Source organism: Mya arenaria, chromosome 17 (assembly GCF_026914265.1).
Source record: "Mya arenaria isolate MELC-2E11 chromosome 17, ASM2691426v1".
In the NCBI taxonomy this organism is placed as follows: Eukaryota; Metazoa; Mollusca; class Bivalvia; order Myida; family Myidae; genus Mya; species Mya arenaria.
In genome coordinates this window covers 42,518,453-42,531,074 of record NC_069138.1, presented here as the reverse complement: position 1 = coordinate 42,531,074, position 12,622 = coordinate 42,518,453, and the positions used below count along the sequence as shown (strand labels likewise).

Below are 12,622 nucleotides of genomic sequence, written 5' to 3'. Positions count from 1 at the left end.
TACACTCCTCATTATTATATAAACGATGGCACTCGTTGGGAAATGGGCTTGTTTTTTCATGACGTTTCTAAAATAAAAGCGAAGTCCGGAATTCAAAAATCAATTACTCTTTGCTTTGAAATATAATACTTTTGAATATAAATAATACGGTGGAAAATACAGGGGCAGATACAATAGTAAAAACTAACTATGGGTTTTAAAGGCACAACATGACTAACAAGGCACTTACCGAGAAAAGAACAACTGGGGGAAGGTACTAAACGACGGACGCACAACGATGGAGAGGCACTTTACGATGGAAAGGCACTTTACGAGGGATGCACAACGATGGAGAGGCACTTTACGAGGGAAACACAGCGATGGAAAGGCACTTTATGAGGGAAACACAACGATGGAGTGGCACTTTACGATGGAAAGGCACTTTACGATGGAGAGGCACTTTACGATGGAAAGGCACTTTACGATGGAAAGGCACTTTACGATGGAGAGGCACTTTACGATGGAAAGGCACTTTACGAGGGATGCACAACGATGGAAAGGCACTTTACGATGGAAAGGCACTTTACGAGGGATGCACAACGATGGAAAGGCACTTTACGATGGAAAGGCACTTTACGAGGGAAATACAGCGATGGAGAGGCACTTTACGAGGGAAACACAGCGATGGAAAGGCACTTTACGAGGGAAACACAGCGATGGAGAGGCACTTTACGATGGAAAGGCACTTTACGATGGAGAGGCACTTTACGATGGAAAGGCACTTTACGATGGAAAGGCACTTTACGATGGAGAGGCACTTTACGATGGAAAGGCACTTTACGAGGGATGCACAACGATGGAAAGGCACTTTACGATGGAAAGGCACTTTACGAGGGATGCACAACGATGGAGAGGCACTTTACGATGGAAAGGCACTTTACGAGGGATGCACAACGATGGAAAGGCACTTTACGATGGAAAGGCACTTTACGAGGGATGCACAACGATGGAAAGGCACTTTACGATGGAAAGGCACTTTACGAGGGATGCACAACGATGGAGAGGCACTTTACGATGGAAAGGCACTTTACGAGGGATGCACAACGATGGAAAGGCACTTTACGAGGGAAACACAGCGATGGAGAGGCACTTTACGAGGGAAACACAGCGATGGAGAGGCACTTTACGAGGGATGCACAACGTTGGAAAGGCACTTTACGAGGGATGCACACCGATGGACAGGCACTTTACGAGGGAAACACAGCGATGGAAAGGCACTTTACGAGGGATGCACACCGATTGACAGGCACTTTACGAGGGATGCACACCGATGGACAGGCACTTTACGAGGGATGCACAACGATAGACAGGCACTTTACGAGGGATGCACAGCGAGGGAAAGGCACTTTACGAGGGAAACACAGCGATGGAAAGGCACTTTACGAGGGAAACACAGCGATGGAGAGGCACATTACGAGGGATGCACAACGTTGGAAAGGCACTTTACGAGGGATGCACACCGATGGACAGGCACTTTACGAGGGAAACACAGCGATGGAAAGGCACTTTACGAGGGATGCACACCGATTTACAGGCACTTTACGAGGGATGCACACCGATGGACAGGCACTTTACGAGGGATGCACAACGATAGACAGGCACTTTACGAGGGATGCACAGCGAGGGAAAGGCACTTTACGAGGGAAGCACAGCGAGGGAAAGGCACTTTACGAGGGAAACACAGCGAGGGAAAGGTACTTAACGAGGAAAGCACAACGAGGGAAGCACACTGAGGGAAGCGGAACGAGAGAAACAATTTGAGGGAAGCACAACGAGGGAAGCACAACGTTGGAAAGGCACTTTACGAGGGATGCACACCGATGGACAGGCACTTTACGAGGGAAACACAGCGATGGAAAGGCACTTTACGAGGGATGCACACCGATTGACAGGCACTTTACGAGGGATGCACACCGATGGACAGGCACTTTACGAGGGATGCACAACGATAGACAGGCACTTTACGAGGGATGCACAGCGAGGGAAAGGCACTTTACGAGGGAAACACAGCGATGGAAAGGCACTTTACGAGGGAAACACAGCGATGGAGAGGCACATTACGAGGGATGCACAACGTTGGAAAGGCACTTTACGAGGGATGCACACCGATGGACAGGCACTTTACGAGGGAAACACAGCGATGGAAAGGCACTTTACGAGGGATGCACACCGATTTACAGGCACTTTACGAGGGATGCACACCGATGGACAGGCACTTTACGAGGGATGCACAACGATAGACAGGCACTTTACGAGGGATGCACAGCGAGGGAAAGGCACTTTACGAGGGAAGCACAGCGAGGGAAAGGCACTTTACGAGGGAAACACAGCGAGGGAAAGGTACTTAACGAGGAAAGCACAACGAGGGAAGCACACTGAGGGAAGCGGAACGAGAGAAACAATTTGAGGGAAGCACAACGAGTGAAGCACAACGTTGGAAATGCACTTAACGAAGGTAACACAACGAGGAAAGAACAACGAGTGAAGCACAACGAGGGAAATGCACTTAACGAAGGTAGCACAACGAGGGAAAGACACTTAACGAGGGAAGCACAACAAGGGAAACACACTTAACCAGGGAAGCACAACAAGGGAAACACAACGAGGGCAGCACAACGAGGGAAATGCACTTAACGAGGGAAGCACAACAAGGGAAGCACAACGAGGGAAAGAAACTTAACGAGGGAAGCACAACGAGGGAAAGTCACTTAACGAGGGAAGCCCAACGAGGGAAAGTCACTTAACGAGGGAAGCCCAATGAGGGCAGCACAACGAGGGCAGCACAACGAGGGAAAGACACTTAACGATTTGAGCACAACGAGGTAAGCACAACGAGGGAAAGTCACTTATCGAGGGAAGAAAAACGAGGTAAGCACAACGAGGGAAATACACTTTATGAGGGAAGCACAACGAGGAAAAGTAACTTTATGAGGGAAGCACAACGAGGGAAATGCGAAATGCAGTTCGTTTTCAAAATAGGAGAGCACTACTTCTGAATGTTAACAATGGTTTTATTAGTGTTTGCTATGTGTTTATTATTAAAATTAACAATGAACTGTACATGTTCAACCTAATAATAAATGTTCTGTTCTGTTTACGTTAGAGCTGCAGGTATCTTTCGTATGTTGTTTTCAATTCTGATGGACCATCCTAGGCTTCGATTTGTTGTAATTCGAAGACGACAATTCTGTAAGAAGGACAGGGCTTTCTTTTGCAGGATGCAGTGTCGCGGGTTACCAAATTATATTTAAAGCTACCAAACAGTTTCAATGTTAGCTCGCCCGCCTATCAATACAATTAGGCTTCGGTAGTTCGAAATCCATTTTTAATAATTCAGTCGAACCCCGTTGGCTCGAACTCGCTTGGTTCGATTTCTTCGTTTGCTCGAACTGAATGTAGGGGACCGACTTTCTTTCACTGAATGTAAGCATTCCCGCTTGGTTCGAATTTCTTGAGGTTCGAATTATTTCGACCGGTCCATGAGAGTTCAAGCCAAGGGCGCTTGACTGTAGTCAAATGTATATTATGAACTGTACTTGTTTTTCACACACAAGCACGCACGGATTCACACATTCACAACATCTCACTTATCCGAGCACACACACACACACACACACACACACACACACACACACACACACACACACACACACACACACACACACACACACAGGTCGTCTTGCTATACGTCCTTTTAACGCACAGCATTGCAAGAAACTGTAGCACAAAGGTTTTGGTTTTCTGCATGAGGCCTAAAAAATTTGTCTGTTTCCTGTAACCCGACCGACCGTAATTTTTTACCGCCGACCGCAATTTGTTTATGCCCCAAAATTCGAAAAGTCAGATTTTTAGCAATCTCTGGCCTGTGGCGACAACGATAATTTAAATAATTTAGTCGTGTCCGAACTCGTCGCATAATTACAAACGTTTCCGGTTTGACAAGTTGAAACAATGGCAAAAAGCTTATTGGCTGTGACATTAAACCGCTGCCCGGCACAAAGCAAAATAATAAATCTAGCATGTGACTTAACTTTATGTACCAATGACAGCAAACTGACAGAGAAATCCATAATTATGTATCAGATATTTTCATCTTCTCCCAACTCCGCCATTTTGTGTTTCATGTATACATGCAATCAAAGGGCATCTATACTTCATGCTTGTTTTTTTCATTTTAAAGAGTATTCCTTGGTTACAACAACAAATCTCATTTAAAGTGAAATATCAATTTCATTACAAATTGAAATGGACTTATTCAAAATAGTTTTCCGTGTTGTTTTATCTAAATGTTTTGCACACAACTCCCGGCATTAGTAAATGCCATTGACACATGTGTTCAACTCTTTCATTGTTTTTACTCTACTATTAACCCAAACATGAAAAACATGTAATCTAGAATAAACACAAGCTTTACATTGACTCAATGACAAGTATTTCCAAACCATTCTCTGATTTAAAATCCATAAACACCACCGACCGAACTTGTGAAACTAGGGGCGTTTTTGTTGATACCAAACCAGTTTCAGTTTTGGTTTCAATGGTTTCAGCAGTTACGAAACCGGTTTTGATAGTTTTGCTTAAAGTAACAAGTGCATGGTTTTGTGTACATTATCAATAACATGGCGGAGCTGCTGAGCCAAACAATTACTAATATAATCCTTTGCATTCAGCTCATTTGCCCATTGTAAGGCATTGTTATCTAAAAGATTGACTTTCAACAAACGTGGTTGATCACTTTCCGCCATGTTGTTTTCGAAGTAAACTAGGTTTCGGATGGAACGAACCGATGAAACCGCCTCCGGTAGGGGTTTCGATAGTTTCAAAAACCGGTTTCGGTTTTCGTTAAGAAACGATTAAAACTGGTTTTGGTTTATTTGAAACTGTTACAACAAATACACAGTTCGTGAAACCGAAATAAAACCGAAACCAGTTTACTACCAACAAAAACGCCCTAGGTCACAGGTGTCAACTTAGAAATTTTACTTTCGATTTCACCACTCACACTTAGTGCACTGTTTTTTGATATTTAACCATAAAATGTTATAAAATGTTTTTCTCACATAATTACAGATATTTGTGTCTACTAATTCGATGGCAGCCGCTGATACTTCTTTTTTTATCTATAAACAACAATATTTTCATGACCTAAATTGACGGGGGAAAAAAAACAACAATCACGTGACAGTTATTGTTTGTGTCGGCTGTTAAATTTGCCAATGTTTATTGCTTTTGCTTTTTTAACAACTCCTGCATATTTTAATTAATTATGTCATACAAAGAATGACTGCTATCGTCAATTCCGCCATTGCCAACGGCGCTGCCACAACAGTTGACTGGCTCACATGCTATCAATATAAATTGGCGAATACGGCTACGTAACAACAAACCAGTCGAGATCTACTGCATTCGTACTCTTATCTATTTTTTTTTTCGATTCGCACCAAACTCAATACGGTCGGGAAAATAATTTTGAAAAATAAGTGAAATTCATTTTTTATTTTTTTGTACTTTTCGGAAAATTAGACCCACCGGTTTTGTAAACCAATTTATATAACAGTAGTGGCCTAAGTTAACAGATAATTAAACAATTTTCGTAGCACATGGTCTAAAAAGCGCGGGAAACAGGTGCACGCTAACTTCCTGTCAATTTTAATGAAAGTGAAAGGAGAATTGCGTGAATCGTTGTCAGTGTTACAGTTAAGTTCTATAACATAACAGTACTGTATAACAGTTATGGTTATGCCCTTTATGAAAAATACAATGTTGCAATATTGGCAATAGGAACGTTTAATGTTTTTGTTTACTTCCGGAAAAAAAGATAAACGTTAAAGTGAAACTGAAAGTTAAAGTAAGAAAGATGTCGTTGCAACTAAATAATCGCTGGTGCATATTGGAATTTGACAAGGATGCATTGGGTTACATAACGAACATGCATTAACTAAATAATACGTTCGTCAGAGTTAAAACATATTTTTCCAAGTTTTGACTCTGGCAATTCTTTAACCACCTAAGTCAAGTCAAGAAAAGGAAATAAGACAAGGTATTCTATTAAAAGTTATATTGATTATTTTTCATCGTGCTTGAAATTTTTACAGAATGAACAGTGGATCTTATACAGCAGATCTTTATAAAACACTGGAATTTTTGTTTTTAAGTTTTGGAAACTATTTAATGAAGGTACTGTACGTGTACTAGTTTTGCTGTTTTACTGTTTAAAAAAGAAAATGACATTAAGTCAGTCTAAGCTTTTTGATACTGATTCTAGTCTATTTAAACCTATTTCAGTCCAATCTATCATTTTATGAAGTATTGATTTATAGTATTACTCTTAAAGCGTGAAGCACGACTATATCAGGCGTTTGTGACCAGTGTAGACCAATCAGGGTCTACACTGTTCGCTGCAGAGTCAGTAGGTAAGGTTTATGTGTCCAAGCAGTGAACAGCGTAGACCATGGGCCTACACTGGTCCAAAAGACCTGTAGAATTCTGACAGCGCTCTAAGAGTTAAATGGTTTATTCATTGATTCTAGTCATTTATCATTCGAAGTATTGATTTATATATGTTTTGTGGAGATTCTTGCCACTTTCATGTTGTAACAGCGGTTTGATGCTAGTCAGATTTTATAGTCTAGTTATGATTCTTACCATGTCTAGCCAACTGTTTATTTTATAATAGTTGCCATGTACATTTAATTGTAATACAACTTGATATTATTACACAATCTATTTTAAAATAGTTTGTGCAATAATATCATGTTTTATTACTACAAAATGTATGCATTTTGAAAGTATTGTTTTAAATATTTACCAAAAAAAATGTCTAAATGTTATTTGATTCACTTGTTCACTGGGTTATATTTGCGAAGTGTAAAGATGAACTGCTTCCCTGGTGAACATACTGACAATGCTCAAAATTGCACATAATGTTGCCACCGCTGGGAGTCGAACCCAGGTTTTGCAGTACGCATTCTACAACTGAAATACATGTACAATGGCTGTCAAGCTAGCAGTTTTAGCTTATTTAAGGCAGAAAGTTTGAATCTTTATATCACACTGAATTCTTTTTAAAATAATTCACCTGAAATAAACATGATTATTAATCAACTATTACGTATTTGACGAGATACAGAGACAATTGCTGTACCAATACCATACAATTGAAGACAATATATGCCAGAACTTGCTCAATATCGACCAAACTCGGCCAATATCAACAAAACTCGCCTTATATGAGGTTTCCTCCGTTTTGATTGGCTCCAAAACTCGCCTAATATAGGATTTGAGAAATCGGCCATTTTCATTGGCTGTCGAAACTCGCCTAATATGAGAAATATTCGGGAAACTATTTTTAAAGGTAGCCATTTTGTTTCCGTTTTGAAAATTTTGTGTTTCATATAACTCTATTTGGAATACTTGAACCTATTGAATGATTGAACCACTTTGTACGGTTTGATATTACAGTTGTATTTAACCCGTTGGTGGATTTTACGACTATTATGATTTTGTACACCAACAAAATGGACGACGAAGGTGGAACATTAGTCTGGAGTTCCTTCTACTAACACTATCGTTATCGGGTCAGACAAAGACCAATAATGGCGGCGCCCTGTGGACACTATAAGGTTACCATTTATTTAACATTTTTTGATCAAGTTTATAAATCAACGGCATTTGAACCCTCTTGATATATAGAAAATAATGGCACATTCGATTTTTGGTGATCACGTCTGGAAAGAAATATTTTGACAAAAGTGAAGTTAAAGTAATTCGGACGTTGTGTATTTTCGGATGTTTGTCAATGGGAAATGAATGCCGGTTTGACTTTACCTTCTCTTATTAAGACTGATGGTTGAAAGGGGAAGTTTGAATGAATAATGGAACAAGTAAATAGAATTATAACACTGTATTTATTGCATGATTTTGTGTGGTCACTTAAAAAATAAATGGGGATGTTGCATGTTTTAGATTTCACAAGTTTCCTGTTCTGATTGTGGAAGGCGTTTCCTGCTCACCGACATACATTAGGACAAAAATGGCGGTGCCCAATGGCCACTTTAAGGTTACCATTTATTTTATTTTTGTTTTTACATGCACCTATCTCATTTGATCAATTGCAATTATAAGGAGTGTATGAAATATTAAAAAAATGCAACATTTAGGAACAAAGTATTGCTTATTTCGTGCATCGTAGCATACTTAAACACATTTCTTATATTATTCACAGACCAAGAGATCAACCTAGGGACCAAATCGCTGGAATGGGATAGTTTTGATAGCTCGTCTGGCCAAAACTGTACAGAACATAAGACCACAGGCTCTAATTATTGTCTTACATTTAGTATTGTATACATGATGATGTGTAAAATAAACACAAAGAAAGATAACAATTTCTTTTTAATAATCAGTCAGTATCAAGTACAACAAGCAGTTGAATATTCTATATGTTTTACAAGAACAGTTTCTGTTTTACAGGATCAGTTTCTTTCAGAAAAAAAACTAAATTCTTACATGGTTAGAAGTAAACGGTAACACGTTTTAAAAAGAAAGAAAATTTGTAATAAGGTACATGTACTCTAGTGACTTATTGACTTGATATGAGTATGAGTACATAACATAGCAAGACCTTAACATTTCAACATAAACTAGCATTAACCAGAAATAAGAAAATTTGTTGGTAGCGGTTACGTCCTATGTTTCTATATTCCTCCGAAACCCATGTTGGGTATCATATACTAAATTTAAACATGTATCTGCCGCCATGTCATTTATGTTCTTTTTATATACCTCATTTGCCATATATTATGGTATGAGAGAATAAACATTGTTTGACTTGACTTGATTTGACTAAATTCGATTGTTCAAATTTCACTATCGATTGTCGCCAACGTAGGCCTTTCCAATCACTTGTCGATTATAATCGATCAGTGGCACAACACTAATTTCTCTGGAGTGACAGGGGTGACATGGCTTGTTATCAATGATGAAAGCTTACACACCCAGATAGAAAACTCTTATGACAAATGGAAATAAACGGACACACTTGTCAATAAGAATGTTTAAATCAGGTGATGCAAGTCATTAACCAGCAAACTTCTTCCAACATCAGAACTGGGAAATCTGAAACATAAAACATTATTTTTGTTATGCAACCAAACAAATTATCCAATAAATACAGTGGTATATTTAAATTTCATGGTTCCATTATTCATTTGAATTTCCCATTTTAACCATCACAGAGAAGTTGAAGTCAAATAAGCCTATAAAGCATTCATTTCCAATTGACAAACATCCGAAAATAAACAACGTCCGAATTACGTTAACTTCACTTTTGTCAAAATATTTCTTTCCAGACATGTGATCACCAAAACTCGAGTGTACCATTATATTCTACGTATATTTTTAAGTTCATAGTGTTTCCTTGCACATGGCAGTCTTTCCTACATTACTATCATTGCCTGACTTTGTTTTATCATATAAACAATAATTATGATCGTCCAATTCGCATTTATCCGCCCTTCGTAACTCTCTATTCGCTAACGAATATTTTTTTTGCTCAGAAACGGAAAAAAATAGTTAGGGTCGGCGCATATTTATAGGTAGGGTCGGGTTACCCGAAACATACATATTTTTTTTAGGCCTTATAATAAATTCTTGTAGCTCGATTGGGTAAACACTGCTTATAGAATCACTCTATAGTGACGTCACCAATGCATGGTGTAATAAAGTAACGGCACCAATGCCAAGAACACCAAACGCCCAAAAGGAGTTTATATAGTCTGCCTTTAAACTCCAGTTTGCGAATACTCCATGCTCTTCTTTGATTGATTATGACCGAACATGCAACAATTCAATTTGTTCTTCATTATTTTACTGAGGGCATTTTCCCAATACACTTTACGGATTCATAATAGAGTGATGTCGTGTTTCATCACATTGTCTTACTGTCTCAGCAATTGACCATTGCTGTCTATCTATTTCCCTGAAATTGAATTAATCACTGTTTAGCATGTTAAGGAGATTATCAGCTTAAGGCATTAGTTTCGATAGTTTCCAGTAAGTTGATGAGCTATAAATAGCCGTTGCATAAAGCGCTATTAACAAGTTGTTTTTTTTGGCCCCTTAGCAAAAATTACAACTTCTATATCCGGAGAAATGAAAAATTAGTAGTGTTCTCGTGTCAGATCCTATTCTATTTATTCAAAGTTTGTTTCGTATGCCTTAGAATGTAGATCCAGAAATCGAGCTGTAACTTCAAAATGTAGATCCAGAAATCGAGCTGTAACTTCAGAATGTAGATCCAGAAATCAAGCTGTAACTTCAGAATGTAGATCCAGAAATCAAGCTGTAACTTCAGAATGTAGATCCAGAAATCAAGCTGTAACTTCAGAATGTAGATCCAGAAATCGAGCTGTAAATTCAAAATGTAGATCCAGAAATCGAGCTGTAAATTCAAAATGTAGATCCAGAAATCGAGCTGTAACTTCAGAATGTAGATCCAGAAATCAAGCTGTAACTTCAGAATGTAGATCCAGAAATCAAGCTGTAACTTCAGAATGTAGATCCAGAAATCGATCTGTAACTTCAGAATGTAGATCAAGAAATCGAGCTGAAACTTCAGAATGTGGATCCAGAAATCAAGCTGAAACTTCAGAATGTAGATCAAGAAATCGAGCTGTAACTTCAGAATGTGGATCCAGAAATCAAGCTGTAACTTCAGAATGTAGATCCAGAAATCAAGCTGTAACTTCAGAATGTAGATCCAGAAATCAAGCTGTAACTTTAGAATGTAGATCCAGAAATCGAGCTGAAACTTCAGAATGTAGATCCAGAAATCAAGCTGTAACTTCAGAATGTAGATCCAGAAATCGAGCTGAAACTTCAGAATGTAGATCCAGAAATCGAGCTGTAACTTCAGAATGTAGATCCAGAAGCAAGCTGTAACTTCAGAATGTAGATCCAGAAATCAAGCTGTAACTTCAGAATGTAGATCCAGAAATCGAGCTGAAACTTCAGAATGTATATCCAGAAATCGAGCTGAAACTTCAGAATGTAGATCCAGAAATCGAGCTGTAACTTCAGAATGTAGATCCAGAAGCAAGCTGTAACTTCAGAATGTATATCCAGAAATCAAGCTGTAACTTCAGAATGTAGATCCAGAAATCAAGCTGTAACTTCAGAATGTAGATCCAGAAATCGAGCTGTAACTTCAGAATGTATATCCAGAAATCAAGCTGTAACTTCAGAATGTATATCCAGAAATCGAGCTGTAACTTCAGAATGTATATCCAGAAATCAAGCTGTAACTTCAGAATGTAGATCCAGAAATCAAGCTGTAACTTCAGAATGTAGATCCAGAAGCAAGCTGTAACTTCAGAATGTATATCCAGAAATCAAGCTGTAACTTCAGAATGTAGATCCAGAAATCAAGCTGTAACTTCAGAATGTAGATCCAGATATCGAGCTGTAACTTCAGAATGTATATCCAGAAATCAAGCTGTAACTTCAGAATGTAGATCCAGAAATCAAGCTGTAACTTCAGAATGTAGATCCAGAAATCGAGCTGTAACTTCAGAATGTAGATCCAGAAATCAAGCTGTAACTTCAGAATGTAGATCCAGAAATCGAGCTGTAACTTCAGAATGTATATCCAGAAGCAAGCTCTATTTTAGAATATAGATCAAGAAATTGAGCTCTTCCTCAGAAAGTATGTCCAGTTGTTCTGCTTTGTCTCAGAATGTAGGTGCAGAAATCGAGCTCTGCCTCAGAATGTAGACCCAGAAATAGAGCTCTGCCTCAGAATGTAGGTCCAGAAATCGAGCTCTGCATCAGAATGTAGGTCCAGAAATAGAGCTCTGTCCCAGAATGTAGATCCAGAAATAGAGCTCTGTCCCAGAATGTAGATCCAGATATCGAGCTCTGCCTCAGAATGTAGGTCCAGAAATCGAGCTCTGCCTTAGAATATAGATCAAGAAATTGAGCTCTGTCCCAGAATGTAGATCCAGATATCGAGCTCTGCCTCAGAATGTAGGTCCAGATATCGAGCTCTGCCTCAGAATGTAGGTCCAGATATCGAGCTCTGCCTCAGAATGTAGGTCCAGAAATCGAGCTCTGCCTCAGAATGTAGATCCATAAATAGAGCTCTGTCCCAGAATGTAGATCCAGATATCGAGCTCTGCCTCAGAATGTAGGTCCAGATATCGAGCTCTGCCTCAGAATGTAGGTCCAGAAATCGAGCTCTGCCTCAGAATGTAGATCCAGAAATAGAGCTCTGTCCCAGAATGTAGATCCAGATATCGAGCTCTGCCTCAGAATGTAGGTCCAGATATCGAGCTCTGCCTCAGAATGTAGGTCCAGAAATCGAGCTCTGCCTCAGAATGTAGGTCCAGAAATCGAGCTCTGCCTCAGAATGTAGATCCAGAAATAGAGCTCTGTCCCAGAATGTAGATTCAGATATCGAGCTCTGCCTCAGAATGTAGGTCCAGATATCGAGCTCTGCCTCAGAATGTAGGTCCAGATATCGAGCTCTGCCTCAGAATGTAGGTCCAGAAATCGAGCTCTGCCTCAGAATGTAGGTCCAGATATC

At 39.4% G+C, this 12,622-nt stretch overlaps 1 long non-coding RNA gene across 1 annotated transcript; it reads left to right on the top strand.

The window, feature by feature from the left end:
- Positions 1-7,580: 7,580 nt before the first annotated feature.
- LOC128223816 (uncharacterized) lies at positions 7,581-8,326 on the top strand. The gene is made up of 3 exons (XR_008259363.1): positions 7,581-7,661; positions 8,005-8,098; positions 8,264-8,326. It is a non-coding gene; the product is annotated as an uncharacterized LOC128223816 (long non-coding RNA).
- Positions 8,327-12,622: the final 4,296 nt, after the last annotated feature.